Source organism: Silurus aristotelis (assembly GCF_946808225.1).
Source record: "Silurus aristotelis genome assembly, chromosome: 22".
NCBI classification, from domain to species: domain Eukaryota; kingdom Metazoa; phylum Chordata; class Actinopteri; order Siluriformes; family Siluridae; genus Silurus; species Silurus aristotelis.
Genome location: NC_139595.1, coordinates 15,747,219 through 15,770,871, shown reverse-complemented (window position 1 = coordinate 15,770,871; position 23,653 = coordinate 15,747,219). Strand labels below are relative to the sequence as shown.

Genomic DNA, 23,653 nt, shown 5'->3' with positions numbered 1-23,653 from the left:
CACATACTAATCTCATGGTCAGGACTCTAAGTAATGACTCTTGGTGTATTACGGATTGCTAGCTTAGTCACATGGATGGTTGGCACCAGAAGCTTCTAACATTTGCCTACTGTCAAGCATGGTGGTGGTAGCATCATGGTCTGGGGCTGCATGACTACTGCTGGTACAGGGGAGCTGTGGTTCATTGAGGGAAACATGGCTTCCAACATGTACTGTGACATTCTGAAGCAGAACATGACACCCCCACCTTCATAATAACGTCCTCAAACACACCGTCAAGATGACAACTGCCTTGCTGGGAAATCTGAAAGTGAATGCAATGGAGTGAGGATTATGTCTTCATATCTGAACCCTATTGAGCACCTGTTGGGCATTCTCAAAAGGAAGGTGGAGAAGCGGCATGTGTCTAACATCCTGCAGCTCTTTGACTTCATTATGGAGGAGTGGAAGAGAATCCCAGCAACAACCTATGCAGCTCTGGTGAAATCCATGCCCAGGAGGATTAAGGCAGTGCTACATAACCATGTGCTCGCCCAAAATATTGACACTTTGAACACAGTTTTGACATGTTCACTTAGAGTGTACTCCCCTTTTTTTTTTTTTTTGTTATTTAGACAGTAATGACTGTATCCTGAGTTATTTTTAGATGACAGTAAATCTATACTGCTATATAAACTGCATATCGACTTCTTTAAAATATATCCACTTTTCATTTCTATAGTATTGTCTCTTGAGAAGATATACTAAAATAGTTGCTGAAATGCGAGGGGTGTACTTACTTTTGTGAATATGGAATATTTATAAAATGTTTAAATGTTAAATATTTTTATATTTAATATATTTTTTTATTTTCTACATACATATTTAAACATATTGGTGAGCTCAGATTTTTAAAAATGCCACACATCTATCAGTTTTTGCTGATAGTTTTTCTAATAGAAAGCATTTATAATGAATACATTAGAATTTTATAAAAAATGTCTCGCTTTTTTGACATATTATCCATCCAGTGTTTGTCTCATAAAAATTCAACCCCACGCATCAACAGATTCAACGGATATAAAACGATTACCAAGATAATTAAACACAAGGTTGGTGGAATCATTTTTGGATGGATGTAGAAAATTGACTGGAATCAGGCATTAAGAAAAATAAATATTCATGGTCCTGCCAAAGAATTGCAAGATGATCTTTTTTTCTGAAAGCTGGAACAAAAGTAGATTGTAAACAGGAAACTAAACAATCAAGGCTGCACACTTTGTCACCTCAGATTTTTTAAGCAGAATTATTCATTTTCTGGCTCTTAGGTGGCACAACCGTAACTAAATCACCCTGTCGTCTGGCAAAAGAAAGTTTAAATCCAGACAGTGGCACAGTCTGGTGATAAAATTTGGTAATGCCACTGAGGCAGAGTTACCCGTTTAAAGCTGATTCATTTCTACAGACAGAACATCCTGTCTTTCATTAACAGTACAAAATGAAAAGAAAATCAAATATTTGTATACACACACACACACACACACACACACACACACACACACACACACACATATACATTATATATTAGGGCTGCAGCTAACGATAATTTTGATAATTGATCAATCAGACGATTTTTTTTTTTCGATTGATTGATTAATTGGATAAAAAACATACATTTTTCAATAAGATGATTTGCTTATTATACCTATATAAAACTGTAATTAAAGGTATTTATGTATAAAAGTGTACTTAAAAAAAAATGCAAATGCCACATATTAAGTTTTAGCTGGTTGTATGAGTTTGTCACTTAGCACTGTTTCTAGGCATAGAACTGCTAAAGTTCAATATACTGCACATTATATGTTTACATACTTAAATTCAGGCAATTTTATGTATGAAATTTATTTTATGATTCCAACATTTTACATTCTTGATTTATCGTATGATCCAACCTAGCTATCGGTATAGGTGGACCTCTAATACAGAACAGGTATACAGAAAATAAAATGCATATTTCTCTCTCACCTTAACTATAACAATGTATTTTTCCCCCTCTGCTCAGGTTTTCATTTTCTCACAACCTGCATCCCGACAGATTTATTTATTCAGCCTATAAAATATGAATGTGTCTAGGGGGAAGGCCGCTTTCCTACAGCATCCAAATGTAATCTGCAGGGAGATGGACATGTAAACACACACAGACAGAGTCCTACCTACAGCTCTCCAAACACACCTCGCACATATCCCTTTTAGACTTACACAGCAATAACTTCCATGTCTTTTTCACATAGGCTCGTTTTCATATCGGTCCGCTTCAGATCCAGGCAGTATTTTAAAAGTACCTGCACATCCATTTAGAAACATACACACACGTAGTGGGTCATAAAGACACAATCAAATTTCAGCACCAAATGTACACATCCCCAGCACAAAAATACCATTTATTTTCAGCACATACGCTCCAACACTCAAATGCTATGAAGGCCAGCCAGGGCACCATCCAGCAGAGTACAATCAATCCGCAGTAACACCTTTGTGCTCTCCACAACCCATTTTCCATTTGTAAGTAGCCACACACGAACGCACACGCACACACAAACACACACACACACAGAGCCTGAAATTAAATTCTCTACTTTTTTCTTGTGCATTAACACTCATAATAGAGTGTTGTTATTTTAGCTAGATATGGAAACATCCCTAACCAATCAATCCAGTCAGCCTCACTACATACACATGATTCTCACTAAGACTACACAATACAGTGTAATGATTCAATCATAACATATCTAACCTCTAGAATGATAATCACCCTTCAGAAATGTGTAAAAAATTGTGTATTGAATAAATATTATATACAATATTTCTACTTTCTATGTAAATATATACACTTTTTGAACATTCAATTCCGCATTAAGACCTATTTTACTGTTATAATAACCTCTACTTTTCGGAGAAGATGTTCCACTTGATTTTGGAGTGGGAGATTTTTGTTCATTAAGTCAAGTCAAGTCAAGTCAAGTTTATTTGTATAGCGCTTTTCACAACAGACATTGTCTCAAAGCAGCTTTACAGAAAACAACAGTGAAGGTGAATGGTGTGCGTTTGTCCCTGATGAGCAAGCCGTGGCGACAGTGGCAAGGAAAAACTCCCTTAGATGATATGAGGAAGAAACCTTGAGAGGAACCAGACTCAAAGGGGAACCCATCCTCATATGGGTGACATCAAGAGTTTGATCATAAATCTTTCAACAATACAGAACAATTTGTGATCATCATAGATCCAGCATCAGCTTCTCCATGCCAGGGCCTTTAAACACTCGGCATCTACTTCTCCATGATCATCCATAGGTCCATAATCTTCACGAGGTGGGACGTGACTGGAGCTGGCCAAACCTCAGGATGCCTCGGGATGGGGAGAGAAAGAGAAGTCACAAGGGTGTTAGTAAAGTCAGTTACTGATGTAGGTGAGGTGAGTAGGCCTGCGGTGCAGTCAGCTTTCCAATTAATCTCAAAGGTGAGTAATAGGGTTGCAGTCGTGCTCTATAGAAGGCCACTATTTCTACCACACAGCGCCATTGTCATTATGGAACAGCTTTTCCTATTCAATTGTGTGTCTCCAAAGTTAGTGGTAATAGTATGGGTAAGAACCACATAAGGCAGGTTTTTGTTTCAAAGACATATGCCACAATTCTCAGCATTTATTAAATGAGATTTAGTATATCTATATATATATTCTGAGAACGCTTTATATTATGTCTTTCATTCGTCCTTAGTTCCCGGGAAATCTGGTGTTGCCTTTTAAACAGATAATGTTTCCTTGGGGTGTAAATATGAGTTTGCACACCAGCAGTTGTTCCATCGTTATTTTGTTACGATTGAATATCATTATCCATTGCTATAGGAAAGAATTAATAGAGCATATCAAATTATTTCTGAAGCAGTTGGAGAAACACTGTGTAGGAAGTAACAATAACAAGACAAAAAAATACCTTTGACCATCCTGACCAATGTACTATAAGCGTTTTTTTTTTTCCAGAGGTCACGACAATGGTGATTTCTTCCATAAAACAACTGCTGTACAAGTCTATATGCAAATTGCAACTATGGAATGTGTTATATCATTAGATTATATTTAAAGTACTGCACAGCTACTGGACGATAATTCAGCACCTTCTGACCAATCGGAATGGAGAATTCAGAAGCCCACTAATCAATGTAGTCAGGGTCCACCTCTAATAACGTAACTGAGTGAAATGACATTAAGGTGCTGAATTTAGGAAAGGGAAACAGCAATTCTCCAGACTGTTAGAACGCGACTCCTTCTCCTGGCACTTCTTATATAAATGACTGTTGAAATTATTGCCATCATGTTTCCATTTCTGTCTGTCACAATAATTATGGCAGATCATTATATCATTATGATGGGGAAACTTTACCTCCAGGTTTTTACGCTGACACACTTTCTCTTTCTCTTTTATGTACCACAGCATATCTTTTATGATAAAAACAGATTATCACACCAAGCTTTGATAAGAATAAAGCCGTTTGCTCCTACTGGGCTCTGCTGCCAAAGCAGTGTTCTGCAGAGCGTCAGCTGCAACGTGCGCCGATATGCACACGAGCCATGACTCCGAGCTCTTATCGATTCCCATCGAACACTACGTCCAAGTGTTTATCACTTAATGGCTCTCATACTGGAGAACACATTGATCGCACAGGCCCTTGTGCTGCACGTTGAGGAACTCTAATGCAGTGTGGGATCGATTAGAGTTAATGGGAATGTGACAGAAAGCAAGATCTGGGGTTTGAATAAAGTCTGGTTGGAGCTAATGGAAGTTATAATACTACTATTAATATAAATACTGCCAAGTAAGGTGTGGCTCAATATGGAAGGGACTCTTTTCCTTTTTCCTTGTTTAGAGCTCAAAATTGCCGAATCATTATTCGGATATAAACTCTCTCTCTCTCTCTCTCTCTCTCTCTCTCTCTCTCTCTCTCTCTCTCTCTCTCTCTCTCTCTCTCTCTCTCTCTCTTCAGAAATTTTTTTACATTCTTTTTTTCCACATTTCTTTTTTAAATTCTTGATTTCTTTCTAGAATTCTTGAATTATTTCCTTTTCAATCTCCTTTCTTCCTTTCAAATATTCCAACCTTACTTCGTCCTGGACTTCCTGACTTTCAAAAGTCCCTTCTCTTTCTTGAAATCCCTTTCGAACTTTCTCCCTTCAAAACTTTCCAAACTTCCTTCCTTTCCTTCCTTCCTGCCCTCTGTACTTCAGAATAAATATGAGCTACCACTGTGCTCCTGAAAACATGCAATAAGGTTATTATCAGAAGGGGGTAGATTATTGGTTAAAGCATTGAATTCTTAATCAGAAGGTTACAAGTTCAAATCCCAGCACCACCAAGCTGCCTCTGCTGGGCTCTTATGCAAGGCCCTTAACCCTCAACTGCTGGGTTCTAAGTTGCTCTGGATAAGGGCGTCTGCCAAGTGCCATAAATGTAACTGCTCTCAATTAGAGATCGAACAGCAGGACTGCATTTAATTTTTGTGTATTTGCTCATAATATATGTATGTGTATATAAGTAGTTTTCTCTGCATATTGAATCTAATCTAATCTAATCTTATCTAACATCCCTTTCTCGGTCCTGTCAGCGTGTATAGGTAAGGTCAGAGAAAAGCGTTCATTTTATTTATTTTTGTATACGAGTTGGAAGTTTGGATGCTGTCTCTCACAGAACGCTGCAGGGATTTTCTGTGCTTTGAAGGATTAGGAGAGCAAGGACAGTGAGGTCTGACTCATGAGATCAAGTATTGACTAAGAACAGAGAGCTTGGGAAACAGAGAAACAGGTAACCGTATATGTTTGCCTCTATAATCAACAAACTGGAAGAGCCGTGTCTAATGCAACACAACACCAATGCTGAAATTCATCGCTGGTCAAGTAAAAACTGAGACTACGCTCAGGATATAAAAAAATAAAAATAAAAGGTTCTTAAAGGTTTTAGACAGAATCATGTTCTTTGACTATTTAGAACCATTTAACATCAATGGATTTTCTATAGCTTCCAAAGTACAAAAAGCTTTCTAGAGTGGAAATAGCTTCTCTAGATATAATAACACTCAATGATCTCAAAGGCTGATTATACACTATATGGATGAAAGTTTTAGGACTTTTCCACGCATATGTATTTGGAGGCTCTCAACAGGATGTCTTTGGATGGGATAGCAATTCATTTTCTCTTTACCTGCACTTGGAGAGCCAGACCTGTTCCAACATGACAACGCTCCTGTGCACAACGTGAGTTCCATGAAGATATCGTTTGCAAAGGATGGAGTGGAAGATCTTGAGTGACCTGCTATAGAGCTCTGACCTTCACACCTTTTGGATAAACATTAATTGCATTCATAACTCACCCTACATCAGTGCCTGACTACTAACACTCTTTGTTTCTGAATGAACCCAAACCTCCACGAGCACACTCCAAAATCTAGTTGAACATCTTCCCAGAAGAGTGGAAGTGGAATGGGATGTTCAGAAAGCACATTCTTATGGTCCAGTGTCCACACACTTTTGAGCCTTCAATATTAAAGTATGAACCACTGGCTATTGTAAAAAAATATTTCTTATTATGACTATGATAAATGTAAATGTATTGCTTTTTGAAGTGGTTCTAAAAAAGTGCCTTTTGGAAGTGTTCTTTGTACTACCACAAAAGGTTTTTAAAGGAAAAGTGCTCAACTCAAAGGTTTAAGGAGCCAATAATTGGTCCTTCTGTCAAAAAAACAACTATTTGTTTCTCTCTGGTTCATTTATTTTTAAGAGTAAACATTTATTTACTTAATATAATGCTTAATATAATGATAAAAAGCAAGCTAGAGAAACATAGGATGTAGCAGAAGACTGTTTTTGTGTTCTAGTTATACACAGTGGTGTCCTACAAGTAAAAATATTATTCAAGTCTGGCTAACATACCTTTTATTCTCAAAATTTTTTTAGCCAAAGAGTTATGACGGCTTGGCACTGTATATTAGAGCTTTACTTGTGTTTTCAGCTCATGTACCTGCGTGTTCCAGATCGCACCTGAGTCGGTGTGTATAGTGTAGAACGTGCGATTCAGAAGAATGTGCTACAATAACAACTTCGAGGTCTGTTGTATTCCTGACTTTTTTTTTTGCCACAGTCAATAGGTGGTTAGGGTTTTTTTTTTCTTCCTCGGGTTGTTGAACCTGCTTGTTTCTTTCTAATTTGTCCATATAAAAGAATACAAATATAAGTCTTAATGTGGCACTCAGTCAGCTTCCTAGTTCAGTTGTAAGGCACTAATCAGTTAATCAGACTTTTTTACGGCGTCTCGATCGCACAATCATTAAAGTGCCCCTGAATGTTCGATCTCTAAGAGAACATTCTTGAAGATTTGAGATCAGAGCTGGGAAAATCTTCCATTTCAAACCATATATACCATATGTTCATGGAGCTGGGTTTGTGCATGGGAGCATTGCCATGCTGGAACAGCTTTAGGTCTTCTAGTTCAAGTAAGTTTTTTCCTAATAAGTTTAAGTTTACTGAGGAAGAAACTTGGAGAAAAACCAGACTCAAATATTGATTTATATATTTACGGCATTTTTCAGACACCCTTATCCAAATCAACTTACAACGATATCATTAATACATCTGAGAAGCTCCTGGAAGAGGGATTAGGGCCTTGTTTCTTGCTTTATTTAAGGGCCCAGTAGTTTCAGCCTGGAGGTGCTGGGATTTGAACTTACGACCTTTCACTTAGAAGCGCAACTGATTTTTAGAAATCAGAACAAAAGTATGAATTTAAAACTGCAAACTCTAACTAGCTACCTAAGTAAATATTTATCTGGGATCTACAAAATACTGCATACAAGCCATACAACAATATGTTTTCAGAACATTTTGGTAACTGATTCACATTTTTTGTAATGTATCAAATCTTTCCTCACAGTTTTCTTTCCTTTCTAGAACATTTTTCATAGAAAAGTCTATAAAAAATGCGATATGATAGTTTTGTTTGCAATTCTTTGTCATGATACATGCTGTGTATCGAAGATTTTTATTTTCTAATATGATTAGTCTTAAAAGCTTTTATGAGCACATTGTTAAGAAAAAAAAAAAAAAAAAAAGATCCATTTAGGTCAAAAATGAATCCTCTAATCGTAATCCATAATAAAGTGACAGTAATCTGATTATCAGTATTTTATCTTATTCTGATTACAAGCATTTTGGCAATCGGGCTGTTTAATTGTGTGTGTTGTGTATGTTGTGTGTGAGAGAGTGCGTGTGCGGTTTCTTATTACTCCACACTGTCTGAATGTGTTGTTAATTCTCTGCACTTAAGAAAGCATTAAGAAGGCATTTAGGAAAACACACTGCGATATTGGTTGCATTCTGCCAAATCAGTCGTGAAAGCTGCTCTGGCTCGACTTTTTGAAAAGCTCTTTAGAAACTGTGATGCTGTTTTGCTTGCTATACTCATAAATTTTGCAGTAGGAAAATATTGCTAGAGCAAAAGCTACTCCTACTGTTGTAAGAAATTCAGTGGCCTTGGGTGTCTCACCCACAGTTTAGTACAAAGGATGGTTTAATCAGTCTAATTATGTTTGCAGATTGAATTCAGTGTTTATAGAACACTGCACTTATGGGCCTTGAGATGTCACTGATCGCCATGGCTGCATGCCAGATTGTTTTCTTAAGTGCAACCTGGGCCATATGCGCATGCTTTGTGAAATCTAAACACACAGAGTTATAGCAGTGGTGGGCCGTGCATTTAGTACCTGGGCCTACAGTGGGGACTTACCAGAATTCATTCACCTCTTAATACCACCACTATCACTTCACAGTTCTAGAAACTATCAATGCTATACAAAACGCGATATAACAACGCGTGGCATTACAGAGAGAGAGGCATTTCACATATTGAGGAATACCATTTTACTAAAACAAGAAACCCAATTAAGACTCCAAACCTCTACACTACCACCGCATCTGTGCCACCAAAATCATCTGGAGCAGTTCAGAATCAATTTTTGTCTAATAACATGACAAAAACTTAAAAAATAAAAATAAAATACAACCTACTCACCAGAGATGCATCATTTGCAGTGCTTCTCAGAGGCTGTAATCCAGTGGTACCGCTCGTATTCACTGGTCTGAAAGTGGAGAACAAACCCTTTCCCGTGCTGAGACAAGCTAGCTAGCTTCAGGGTTGGCCGACCTCTTCTAGCCGTCTAGCTTTTTCTGGAAAATTTATTTTTAATTATGTTCAAAACCAAATCAATTTATCTTCCTCTGTAGGCATAAAAAAACTCTAATTCAGATGTATTAATGTGTGCAGTGCTACACACCTGTTTTGACAGTCGAACTTTTTCTGTAACAGTTTCCCTCTGACCCACCAATCAGAGGACGGAAAAATGCTGATGCTATTCTGGGCCTGATTGAACTCTGATTGGTTAAAGAAACAGACCCATTGGTAATATTCTCTATGGTAAAAGGGCCAGCAGTACTGACTTTAAAGGCCCTGGGCAGATTAGATTGACATGGCAGCACATAGAGGCTGAAATCTGATTGGACAAAAAATCTAACATCCACATACAAGTATTGGAAGCAGGGAAGCCAAGAGAAACGCTATAAAATGAAGAGAATAGACAATTGGAAATAAATTAATACAATTTCATGGAACAAATATTAGACTTTAGGTTGTAAATGTAGGTCAGTGCTTCTGATAGTGTTTAGGCCAGCAGAGAAGACATTTCATAGATGGCTTTTTGAAAAATAATAGAAAAACTATTAGTTGAATGTTTGAAGCATTTCTGGAACTTTCTCATTGTCAGTTTTCGCTTGTTATAGAATTCACCCTTTCACATGAATGAGTACAAATTTGCATATGATTCTTCAACTTCCAAGATATTATTACTAACAAATCCGATTCAGAAATAGCACTGCTTAGATGAGTTTTCATAGTTATACGAGGTGGTATCAGAAATTTTCGAGACTTGCTTTGTTTACAAGAAAGTACTTCATTCATCTAAGTTTACACGCTATCACCTTCACAATAATCCCCTTGCACAGCAATACAGCGCTTTCAGTGTTTTTGACACTTCTGGATTGTGTCCCAGAAGTCTACTTTTCAAAGTGTGTCAAGCACCTTTAACAATTCGTGCTGGATCTCCGCAATGGTGTCAAAACAGCGACCTTTGAGCTGGATCTTCATCTTCAGGAAGAGGCCGGAGTCCGCAAATCTGGCGAGTAGGGTGGGTGCGAAAGTAAGATCATGTTGTTTCCGATGAAAAATTCGCGTGTGAGGAGAGCTGAATTATGTCAAACATCTTTGTGGCAGATTTAACCAGTTTTCTGTTTTTAGGTTTGCTCTTTGTTCTAACTTACTGTTCGTGATGAAATAGCAGACGTGGTTACATACATGTTCAGAATATCACCTTTTGCACAGCTTCTGATTTACACAGGACGATACAGTGAAAGTGCAAAACTCCCATTAGACTCAAGTCAGCGGTTTTTGATTTTTATTATTTTTTGTTATTGCACTTTAATTTGTAAAGTTGTTCCTTCATTTAAAAACTAGTTTATTAAGATTTATATCCACTTATCCTTTTTAAACTATTCATTCATTCATTTTCTCCCGCTTATCCGTAATTCGGGTTGCGGGGGCAGCAGTCTAAGCAGGCTCAATCCTCACAGCACCGTCCCTTACGGTCCCTCCTGCAGGTGGTGAGCCCACGGGAAGGCAGCCCCATGTCACGCCGATGTCACGGACCTTGATATTTCCCTCATAAGGGACCCCCGGAGCATAGAGGGTTAAGGGCCTTGCTCAAGGGCCCAAGAGCGGCAGCTTGGCGATACCGGGGCTCGAACCCCAGATCTTCCGATTGGCAACCCAGCGCCTTAACCGCTGGAGCCACCACTCCCCCTTTTTAAACTATATTAGAAAATTTTAGTACATTTTAAATGAGCTACTTTTTTCTTTTTCTTGAGTAGATTTTTAGACCGGTGAATTTACTTGTACTTGAGCAAAACTTTATTGATATAACAGTACTTTGACTTGAGTCAACGATTTTATTACTTTTTTCACCTCTGGTCGCAACCCGGTCGTTGGGGACCTCTGTTTATTTATAATGTACATTCTATTTTATTACTCTATTATAATTTTATACTATACTATTTAGTTACCGTATTTTTCAGCCTATAAGCCGCTACTTTTTTCCCACGTTTTGAACCCCGCAGCTTGAACAACGAAGCGGCTTATTTATAAATTTTTACTGGGTTTTTCCAGTTTCACAAACCTGAACCCCATAACATTAGACCAATGAAATTTCCGAATGGAAACGCAAAAATGCACCTCACCTGTGTTCTGAGCTGCACGGCTTTGGGAGAAAAAACTTCCACCGATGGTGATTTTTAAACGATGCCAAAAGATAAACTCTCGAGAGAAATAGTTGTGAAAGGAAGGAGAAAGACAGTAAACAATGACTTTCTTGGTCGGCTACTGTTTAGATACAAACCGTTGTAACGCGTTGAGTCTGGGTGAAGGGATAGCTCGCTAACTTCAGTTGCAACAGAAATCATATAAGCACAGACAGGTTTCCAAAACTCGTGCTTTTTTATTTTTCTTGGCAACAGCGTTACGGGTTAGTCGAAGAAACTTAGAAATGAGCATCAGAAAATAATAAGGACATATTCCTCGGTCTCCACACATGCAGTAATAGCGGAAAAATGCGGCAGCAGGCTATTCCCAAAATACTGCTATGCTCTTAATGGAAGCGCAACATATTTCACCCGTTACACCGTGTAACAGACACTGTCTTTCTTTAAAGCCTGTGTAAAGTTCATTAGTTTCAATGTAGATACCTGTGGCTTATAGACAGGTGCGGCTTATTTATGTTTAAAATAAAAATCTTTGTCAAATTCAGTGGGTGCGGCTTCTATATGGGTGCGCTTTATTTAGGAAATTACGGTATCCTTTTTTTTATTTAATTACATGTCACGGACCAGTCATTAAAAGCATTTCCCTGCGTGTCGTACTCTGTATAGTTACTTAGTGGACAAATACAATTTCTTATTTGTTGTGCAGCTAGCAACTTTATCAAAAAGGTGGCTTTGCTGTAACTTAGCTTGACAGGTTGCATTGCACCGTAACTTCCCTGACACATTGAAGTATAACGCTACGGCTCAGACGTTGGACCCTTTCGCTTTAGAGACAGCGGCGTAATGGTTGAAATCTGGGGAACGGCGAATCGTACATGTTTCCGAAAGAGCGAATATGATGGAAGACCCCATTTAGCTATACGCCCCATCTGGGTTTCTCAGCCTAATAAATGCTGCTGTCATCATCACCTTAGTGTGGGCTTGTTTTTAGTGCGAGTATGTTCTTATTTCCTCGGCGTCATCACGATGCGGAGACGCAAAAAGACAGCTTTATTATTAAAGTGATAAATGCATCTTGTAGAGTGAGAGAGAGAGAGAGAGAAAGAGAAAGAGTGTTGGTTCATGATAGGAGACATGGCTCTTGGGTTTTGTCTTTATTTAACTAAATCTATGAGGAGCATACAACAACTGCAACAAATAGGATATTTTATTTCGACTGATGGCGTTAGAATTATTGGCACCCTTTATGACAGTAGTGATTGTAACAGGTTTTTGGCGTAATTATTACATTTTTATGGTTCAACATAGACATGAAAACTGGTTGTTCTGCAATAAACCCGTGAAGATTTTGTTCACATACATATTGTAAGAAGGGGATATTAGGGCAGACTTTCATTTACTGTCTCTGGCAGTGCTTTTGAAAAGCCCACAGTGATTCATATAAACTTCTCTGGAAGTTGGAAGCCAACAGATGGTTGCAGGTTGTTCAAGAGAACCTCATGATCAGTCACATGACTTGGCATCTCTCTGTAAAAGTAAAGAGGAATTCATTTATGAGTTTTTCTATAGGATACATGACCCACAGCATGCTCATGTGAAAAGGATCTACCTGATCGGAACGATGATGATGTATAATCTTTATTAATTTCATCATTACACACTCTTTAGCGCTTCAGTTTCATGACCTTTTTCTTTTTTAATCAGTTGAATCAGGCTTCAGGCCACGTTCGATGAACATAGTTCTGCTCTGTTCATGATTTCGTCTCTCCTTTCTCCGTGTTTACGCCTCCGCTCCGGTTAGACCCGGTGCAGCTGCGTTGGCATGGCGAGTACTGATGCATTAACATCAGTAACGAGCTGCGGAAGGAAGCGGGGAGGGAGTGCGGCTCCCCTGCCGTGATCTCGCTCATACTTTGGGAATGCTAAACACTCGAACCTCAGTCAGCGCATCCGCCGCTTAGCTTTAACAGGCAAGCGGTACCACAGAGACGACCAATGTCGTCTCGTTAGCAAGGAAAAGAACAGTTTTAACTCAGTGTGAAAAAAAAGGGCTGTGTTTGTTATTTGTAGGATTTCTGTCAAAATTTGACATCAAAATGGAGAATCTGAGCTGATGATTGAAAAGCAAGAGATTAGTTTGGAGTGTTTGGGGAAACAATATAGTTTGTATAACCTAATTATACATCTGACTGATTTAAAGAGTTATTTTGTGTTTCGAACTGCATTGTATTGTTAAATACAGGCCCCTAAAATGATGGCTAGATGCATAAAACCAGGCTGTGGAAACCACCACTTCTTATAATTCTTGTAGGACCTTCCAAATTTTTATGTAGCATTGATGCTGAGGTTCACAAACTGTACACAAACAAGTAGGAGCACCTTGTGAGCAGGACATTTGCTTAAAAAATACAGATAATACATTATTTAAGAAAATCCGGTCTGGAAAACCTTGTCGGATGTCACCCTGGCTGATTATTTGGGAAATATATTTTCCCTTTTTTTTAAGCCATGTTCACACATACGTTTTTGTTTTGGCCTTCCGTCCACACTGAGACGGCGTTTTTATTCAATGAAAACATAGCTTCTTAAAATGCCCCCCCCAAAGTGGATACATTTGTTAAAAAAAAAAACTAATAGTTTTCACATCGCAGTGTGGACTGTGAAAACCGAGGCTCTAGTAAACAGCGGCGCATTTTTTGTCATCGCCGTGATGTTTCAAAGAAAGTTAATAAACGGCAGGTGGAAATGACGCAGATCGAAGCGTCTTACGTTTCGCTCATGCGCAGTAAGGGGACGCAAGTGTTTTCAGACTTTTTAGTGTGGATGAGCAACTTTTGAGAAACAATTGAAAACGAAAGTGTAGACGGGGAGCGTTTTTAGAAGAAATCGGCGTTTTCAATTTTATTAAAATTTAGCCTTAATATATATTTTATGCTGACAGTGTAAATATATTTAAGGCCATCTTTCATAATTGCAATTATGCAATTTAACCTTTCCTTAATGATTTGTTTTGTGGTGAACAGTTAACTTGGGCTTTGGGTCATACGTGAAAAACATACATGTAAATATGTAGTAGAGAAAAAAGCAGGACGTGAAGGCTATGTTTTAAATACGTGTCTGTGTACTATGTATGTGTGCTTGAATCCCGTTTTAAAATTGAATTAGGGACGAGCTATGAAACGAGGACCCTACAACAGCAGATAATCAGATCAGGGCCTTCAGCCAGATCTGATTAATCTAACAGGAAATGATTGATAGGAGACTTGAGGGAGTTATTTATAGTCATGCTCAGCCTTTGGGTCTTTGGATTACCATGATTTAGAGATCTCAAAGGAGATTATAGTGAGAGAAAGGAGGAAAGGGTCTAGTGAAGCAAAAAAGATTTTAAAAACAAAATTACAGGATGCTCCATCTAGAGCAGTATCTACAAGGATTTGACCTGCTGTTCCAGAATCAGACCTCGTACTTTGCATCAGTCGTGTTGGAGCAACACGCATTTTACGATTCGCCTCACAGCCCCTAACACACCTGTAGTGCTTGTAGGCTTTTAAATGGCCTGTCAGACATTTAGTGAAGCAGAACATGCTTGTCATAGCTTTCAAGTGTAGTCAAGCGAGTAACCAGTGTATGAAGCCTCTGTGGTAGGAAAGGTGTATGCGAGATATCCCCCCCCCCTCGTTTGCTTTTCAGCGTTTTATGATTAAATATGTAATAGTCTAGCACTGATAGCTTAAAGAAACAGGAAACTGATCCATTTCAGGTTTAAGTGAAGTTTGGTGGAGTATAATAATATTATCAGCTGTGTGGTCAGGAACTGCTCGATGGCAGTGGCAATGGAGGGAACTGAGCTGGACAGCCGGATTTTGGGTTTTTAGGTCAATCAACAATATGTGCAAAGAAGAAGAAAAAAGCCATAACAGTACATTTTTAATACAAACTAAAAAACAGCATTTTCAATGATTTCTTTAACTATTATTTATTATTCTTACAATGTGTGTTAGATTTGACACTGAAGTTTCCTTCTTTCAACCTTTTGTGGACGGAATTGTTTAATGGCACCCGTGATAAATATATTTTAACTGTATACTTGTCTGATGTTAGTATAAAAGTTAATGCATGGATTAAAAAAAAGTGCATTGGATGAAAGTTTGCATTTTTATCGCGATGCATCATTTATAACAAATTCGCATTGGTAAAAATATTTTTGTTTATATATAATTATTAGTAGATGTGCTATACTTTTATTATTTAGAAACTGACCAAGAATTTGTGATAAATATTTTCTATGATTTCTTTTAATGCTGCAACAATATGACTTATCACAATTCTCACAATTATCAAAATTATTCTTTTTGCACTACAAAGGCCTGTTTGTGAAAGGGACATGCTTTAAAAGTGAGAAGGCACTTAAGTAAATTTATAATTTGGAATCTGTCTGAACCGAAGAAATAAAAATGTACTGTCTGTACCATATCGAATTGCATAGCATCATATTTTTTTTCCATTGCATCGCATTGCATTCAATCACATAGTGTTATATTAAAATAAAATCATATTTAATAGGGGTGAATCGCATCGCATTGCATCACATAGCTGCTTCATATGGATCGTTAATGTATCGTATCGGTGGCTATGCATAGAGATGTGAATCGCTTCGGCCTCAGTTATGGAGATGCACATCCCTAATGGAGAGCAAAGGTACCCTGTGAGAACAGTCAAGAGGTGGGCAGGGTTTTACAGGTAGTATCAACTGATATCAGATATCGCAGTTCAAAACAAAAGACAGAAATAGTGTACACGTTCTTCAAATGTAGAGTGCACCTTTAGATATTTAACCTTGAAAATGAAAGAAAAACCCAGGGACATTCAGAAGATATTCTTTTAGGGAAGTAGTTTAAAAAAGAACTGCTCAGTATTGTATGAAAATGGAAAAGCTCTAACAGCCTGTCTCAAAGTGAAGCCATTTGAATGGACGACTCTGAGCCAGTGTATGAATATGCAGTGATTTATGTGTGTATGCATGAGGAATATAAATATTCTTTTTCCCTCCTAGCGTTGATTGGAAGCGAGAGTAGGGTATTGGACTGCCAGAATGCCAATGAGTCTCCGTATTCTTGTTTTCCTGCAGTCTAAAATCTAAGCCGAATATTTTTCTGTCTCTCTCCATCTGCTCCCGTCTTGGCTAAGCTAATGTCCACTGTCATGACTCATGATGTACTTTCTTGGAGGGGTTTTTGGTCATTATGGTGAACATTATGGTCTGACTTGCACAACAGATGCAGGTGTTTTGAGCTTAGTGCACCTCATCTGAATAAGTAATCTCAGAATGTTTAGAATTTAGTGTTTGAGCTTTGGAAATTGACTAGTTTATATTAAGTATCGATTCAAGCATCTACCATCTGGCTCAGCGCTTCATACTAATCTTGTGCTAAGACGGAGCGGTTCTTAGGTTCTCCCCTTGAACAGCCAAGCAGTTTAGAAGTGCAACCAAAGCTTGGAGTCCCAGCTGTTCAATTAATGATCAGGTTTTGCCAAGAACACAGGTGGTCATTTGTTTTCCACAGGAAATTGATAAATGGAAAGGCTCCTCGTTGTTGCTTTGAGATAATCACTTAGAAATTTTAAAAGCTGACCCAGCATACTGGGGCATTCGCCATTCTCCTCGGATCACATTAAGGTTTTCGCAGCAGCAGTTTCACAAGACACATTGGCAGGCGTTATACGTTTGGGATATGCCCTTTGTCCTCTCAGGTCTCAGGTGTCTAGGGAAATAGCTATAGTTAGGTTGGTGGATATATATATACCCTATGACTGTAGTGAAGGATGGCTTTGAGCAGAAATCATTGAACATTTGCAAGAAGGGAGTAGCGGACCAAAACTGGTAGCAGGTGTCACTGACCTCATTATGTGATTCATGCCTTGTGTACGATTGTGACCAGACTACATGAAATGACAACAATCAAGAAAAACATACTACAGATTCGGCTTGCAATACACATAACCCAATAAAAACATCCGATAGTATTAAAACAGAATCTTTAATAAAGAGCTAGAGGGCAGATGACCTTATCAAATAGGAATTAGTCAATGGGTTTCTATTCCCATCGCTCAGGGTCTATACTTTGCTCATGAGTGCAGTTGATGGTTCTCATGGTGCTGTCATTTTTAATGACCAAACTCCCCGGAATTGCTCTGCACACCGAGCATGGCCGCCGTTGGCCTTCATAATAAAGATCTTTTTTTTTTTTTTTTTAAAGTTGGGGTCGCTGTGCAAAATGTAAATAAAAACAGAATGCAATGATTTGCAAATCTCATAAACCCGTATTTTATTCACAATAGAACATTGAAAACATATCAAATGTTTAAACTGAGGAAATGTCCCATTTTAAGGACACATTTGAATTTGATGGCTGCAGCAAGTGTTATTAAAAGGTGACAGTTGAAAAAACATTTTGCAACTAATAAGGTTCAATGACAACAGGTCAGTAAAATGATTGGGTATAAATAGTGTATCTCAGAGAGGCACTCTCAGAGTTTCTCAGAAGTAAATATTGGCTTCACTATTGGCTTCATTTGTGAAAAACTGTCTACAAAGTGTGGAACAATTTAAGAATAATTTTCCTCAACATAAAATTGCAAAACAGTTAGAAATTTAATTATTTTCCAGGGTGTCATTTCGGTGCAGGGCTTCTGTTTTGGTACACGTGTACCAAAGGCAATCGTTTTTACGTGCGGAACATAGTTAAAATATTTGTTTCTTCAGGAATGTATTTAGTGGCGGATCGCAAGTTTGTTTAGTCTCCACCTCGCACTTTAAGCGCATTTTTTAATTATTATCATTAATCACCTTGAAAACATACACAACAATGCAAGAGGTATAAAAAAAAAAAGACACTAGAGTTAGTGCAGTGTCACTGTGGCTACACACTCCGTACAGAAAATAAGATTTGTTTTGCTCATGCATGAAAACGCTAAAGAATCCATACCACTAGCATCAGTTTTTAACCAGAAAGTGGCTAGTGGCTAATTCTAGCGTCATGGATTCTTTAGTGTTTTATGTCCAGCTTTAAGGATTTCTCTTAAAAGGAGAAAATCCTGACAATTCCACATATAAAGGGAATGAATGAATGGATGTAGGATGGAAGGAATGAAGACATTTGTTAAAGTAGAACAGTTAAGTAAATCATACATAAATTATGATCTTTCATTTAATCTAAATGAAATTAAATATAATTAGATATTAAATGTAAAACACACACTTACAGACACATTTCAACAAATGTAAACTAATTTTTTATTAAAATTGTATACATTTTCATGTTTTCTTGTTTTATTGTGAATAGAATATGAATTTTTTTAAGATTTGCAGATCATTGCATTCTGTTTTGATGTACATTTTACACAGTTGAAGTTGTAAATGTCCCTTTTTAATGATTTCCCAAATTTGTTCTTGTTCTTGTAGCTTACACATTACACACACAAAAAACCATGTACTTCTAACTAGGATAGAGGTAGAACTTCCAACCAAATCACTCACCTTTGCTAATCAGGACCATGAGTAATCTTGCCCCAGTAGGAGCCAATGTACAGCAAATTGCTGGCACTGAAAGAGTACACTTCAAATTTCTATTTGTGACACCAATACTAAAATTAGTATGTTCTGGAACTTTTATATTGCTTTCTGCCAAGCTCAGCACCAAACCCTGCATCTTCTGACGCTACAGTACATTTGGCTCATGTATTTTTCTCTCATTTATTTAATTAATTTCGTACATATTCGCTTTTCCTTGGCTGGCTCTCAGTAACCGAGACTCATTTCCCATGCATGGCAGACAAACTCTCCGCAAACGATGTTTCCAGGTCACTAAGTTAACTACATGTGTAAGAGCGAGAGTTCTGTTGAAAGCAATAGGCCATGACTATTTTAGGCTGGCGGCTTTTTATGTTTTTTATCCGCCACTGTCCTGGCTGCCGTCTGACTAACTTTTCTGTAGTGAGACAAAATAGAACTCTGTTCACATTCATGCACAGAGTCTCCATGTACAGTGCACGTTATCTAAGCTGGGTAATACAACTCTCACAAAAAGCTAGTGATATATTGCAAGTAGGGTTTTTATGCTTGTGCAATTACTCTGACCTCATTACATCAAATTGCTCTCCGGTTTCACCCTGATGATAATTTGAGCGGGAACTAAAACCAACTCTAATTAAAGGAGCTACATGCAAAATCACTGCATTTGTACATGAGGCAAGGCTTTTCAAGCACCTCTTGTTTAATGTTTAGCCAAAATCTGGTAAAATGGTGGCTATGGTGGCTTCTGCTTGGGAACAGAAGGTATGAATATATCCCAAAAGGACATTTTGATGTACTTGTCTCCTTACTGCAGAGTGAAATTCTTTATTTGCATTATCCTAGTATTAGGAAGTGGTAGCTCAGTGAATAAGATGGACTTTTGATGAGAAGGTCATGGGATTATAGCTCAAGGCTGCCTCTGCTGGGGCCTTTAGCATGGCCCTTAACCCTCAACTGCTTTGTTGTAAGTCGCTCAGTATAAGGGCATCTGCCAAATGCTTTATATACAAATGTAAATGCATGGATAAACTCTCTGAGATTATATGAGGAAAAAATAATTGGGAGGAACCAGACTCAGAAGGGAACACATGTTCACTACTGACTGTCTATTAACTGGTCATTGAAGGTGTTTGCTATATGTTCCAAAAGGACAACAGATTCAACTGGCAGCTTTGGTTATTGTTGTGGTAGGACGATGGTGTTTGTTGTGTTGCTTGTTGTTTATGTGGTTGTTGTTAATATTTTAAGAACAGCTGTTTCAACTATGGTTGTAGTTGTTGTGGTTGTAGTTGCACCTCACTTTCAACTGACTTTTTTTTCATTGTTGAGTTGGTTGTTTGTTGTATATCTGTTGTGTATATATAAACGTGGCAACACATCAACCGACAGCTCGTGGTGTCACAATGGAGGATATTGTTGCTGTATATTGAGTTTCAAACGAAGTGATGACTGAACTACTGTGTACATGTGGATGCAAACTGTGTCTAATCACTCAAAAGGCTCATTCACAGGGTCATGTTTTACAGTATTAATGTATTTATAGGCAAAAACTATATATACTGTATATATATATATAAAATGCAGGTTATTTCCGATAATAACTGCATGCAAAAAGAAGAACAAATACTAGAAACAGTATTCATGCAATCTGGCCAGTAAACACTCCAGTGAAATGTCCCATGTTTTTGTTTTTAGGAATTCTTACTGATTCGAGTTCAAACTGTAAATAATACACTTTTTTTTAAAGTATGTGGACACTTAATCTTGTCCTTATGTGTTTTTTTATCCTGTTCCAGATGTGTTTTTTATTTGATTATATTATTTTATAATAGGGCTATGATGATAACCTTCATTCTTCCTGGATGGTTTTCCACTAGATTTTGGAGCGTGCCTCCTTAGTTGTGCTGAAGTAAGAGTTCTGTTCAGGCTTCTAAGGTTCTTCCACTGCAACCTTGGTAGACCATGTATTTCTGGATTTTGCTCTGTACACAAGAGCAATGTGAACAGGTTTTAATTCCAGTGAATGAAATTTGTAATGTAACACCATAAAAACACATACCACATACCTTTGGCTAGTTATTGTATAAGAAGTAGTTTTACGAATTGAAAAGGGTTTCTAATGTGTCCCATTTTGTTTGTCTCCTCAGATAAAAAAAAAAAAAAAAGTTTGGCTACAACTTGTTTTCGAATTGCATCTAAAGATAAAATCTCGACATTTTTAACAATGCAGTAACTGCATGTTGTGCAAGTTATACAAAGAAATTCCTTTCATGCACGCTAATGAATCTGCATGATTTATTTATTAATTATTCCAATGTTGCCCAGATTATGTCCAGGCTAATTGGCACCAGCTGTTTTTAGCCCAGCTGGGGGCTATAGTTCTAGATTTGAGCTTATATACAGTATAGCTACATAACAAATTATAGTGCTTTTTTTTTAGTTCTGCTGTTGAACCACCAAATCACATTCAAAATACCTAATAAGCTGAGCTCCCGATTTGTTCACACCTGCAGTTAGTTCAAAATCTGGGGAAAAAAAAAGATTTTTCAATGTCAACACAGAAATCATATTAGATCTCAGAGTTTTGCTGATAAACAGAATTTCAAATGTACATTCTATCAAGAAACAATGTTTGTAACCTTTACCAGAACACTAATCTGAGGTGTTTTGAAAGAAGGCAGAGGTGAGTAGGATGCTTTAGTTCATTTTTAATAGATGTCCAGGGTCAAACCATTGGAGAATGAACCTCCATATCAGCACTGCTCTTTTTTTCCCCTCTCATTTCCCACTCTGTTCTACTGATTTTAATTGTCCTTTCTGGCTGTTTTGATTTGTCTGGGGTATTTCTCAGATGTGCTTAGTGCTTCGGTTTATGATTTATGAAGTCAGCATTGCTACACAGGTGCTGATGCGTGTGTTTCCGGTGCTTTTCGTTGTTGTTTTTTTTCCCACCCCTGCTGCGGGTTCTGGTAATAAAGCTAGATTTCTACACGCTAATGGTTTCATCATTGCAAATGTGAAGAGGGTTTTACTGGTTTTGCTGCTTTAGTGTTGCGTATCTTATTATCCAGTAACTACTTGCAAAAATGGCCGCTTGAGATTATTCGTGCTAATGATTTTTCTGACATGATGTACTGTTACAATGGAAATTGAATCATATGTTTAGTAATATATAACAGAACTCGTCCCTCTGGTCATTGTGTGCCATATCGAGCGGTCGCCTGATGACATGATGTCCACTCACTTGACCCTCATTACCGTACTGTATTATTAGACTGTGTTATTAAATCCATCCCTCGTGTCTTTGTCCCTGTCTACACTCTGAAATTAAACAGGATTCAGTCCAGCACGTGTGTGTTTGCATGTGTGTGTGTGTGTGTGTGTGTGTGTGTGTGTGTGTGTGTGTGTGTGTGTGTGTGTGTGTGTGTGTGTGTGTGTGTATGTGTATGGTGTGGGGGCCTGTTTAATCTAATTGTAACACATCCAGCATCTACTTTTCGTGTCTATTTTTTTGATAGGATCTTTTTTGTTCAGACTGATCTAGAATAATTGGTTTAAGGGCTTTAACTGCCACACAGCAACACAGGAAATTGATTCCCAAGCTATCTCGATCTAATCACAGCAACATCACGGTTTTATTTGAGGGTTTGTGTTTTGTTTTGTTTTTTCCCAGCTTGCAATATGCTTCAGTTCAGATGCTTACAATTCACAATCTAATCACATAGATCGAATATCCAATGGCTTTTTGTCACAGTATATATATATTTGCTGGTCTTATCTCTGCTCAAAACAAGAATTTTGTTCCTTACTTGCCCGAGGCTCCTTAAACCAGACATTGTTTAATTCAGTTTCACACTTTTCATTTTAAAAGGCACCTCAGAGGTGTTGAAATTATTTGTTATTTATCTGTAACTTGTGCTTCAGGGTTTTTATACAATATCTTTTAATGAGTATTTAAATGCTATAGCAAATGCTGTCATTCATTTAACAATATCTCATTATGTTTAACTTAAAAACCTATTTTGTTATTTTATATATATATATATATATATATATATATATATATATATATATATATATATATATATATATATATATATATACAGTGAGGAAAATAAGTATTTGAACACCCTGCTATTTTGCAAGTTCTCCCACTTAGAAATCATGGAGGGGTCTGAAATTGTCATCGTCATCGTGCATGTCCACTGTGAGAGACATAATCTAAAAAAAAAATCCAGAAAACACAATGTATAATTTTTTAACTATTTATTTGTATAATACAGCTGCATATAAGTATTTGAACACCTGTCTATCAGCTAGATTTCTGACCCTCAAAGACGTGTTAGTCTGCCTTTAAAATGTTCACCTCCACTACATTTATTATCCTAAATTAGATGCACCTGTTTGGGGTCGTCAGCTGTATAAAGACACCCGTCCACCCCATACAATCAGTAAGAATCCAACTACTAACATGGCCAAGACCAAAAAACTGTCCAAAGACACTAAAGACAAAATTGTACACCTCCACAAGGCTGGAAAGGGCTACGGGGAATTTGCCAAGCAGCTTGGTGAAAAAAGGTCCACTGTTGGAGCAATCATTAGAAAATGGAAGAAGCTAAACATGACTGTCAATCTCCCTCGGACTGGGGCTCCATGCAAGATCTCACCTCGTGGGGTCTCAATGATCCTAAGGAA

General features: G+C 37.7%; 2 protein-coding genes and 1 long non-coding RNA gene across 4 annotated transcripts in view; 2 read left to right on the top strand and 1 right to left on the bottom strand.

Annotated features, from left to right (window-relative positions):
* Positions 1 to 23,653, bottom strand: part of nmd3 (NMD3 ribosome export adaptor) — a 286,762-nt gene that overhangs the window by 37,114 nt on the left and 225,995 nt on the right. The window lies entirely within an intron of this gene.
* The window catches only part of ppm1lb (protein phosphatase, Mg2+/Mn2+ dependent, 1Lb), an 82,312-nt gene that overhangs the window by 24,137 nt on the left and 34,522 nt on the right, over positions 1 to 23,653 (top strand). The gene's annotated exons all lie outside the window — the stretch shown is intronic.
* On the top strand, positions 405 to 6,397 carry LOC310717838. Its single transcript, XR_014530966.1, has 2 exons — positions 405 to 2,980; positions 3,410 to 6,397. It is a non-coding gene; the product is annotated as an uncharacterized lncRNA (long non-coding RNA).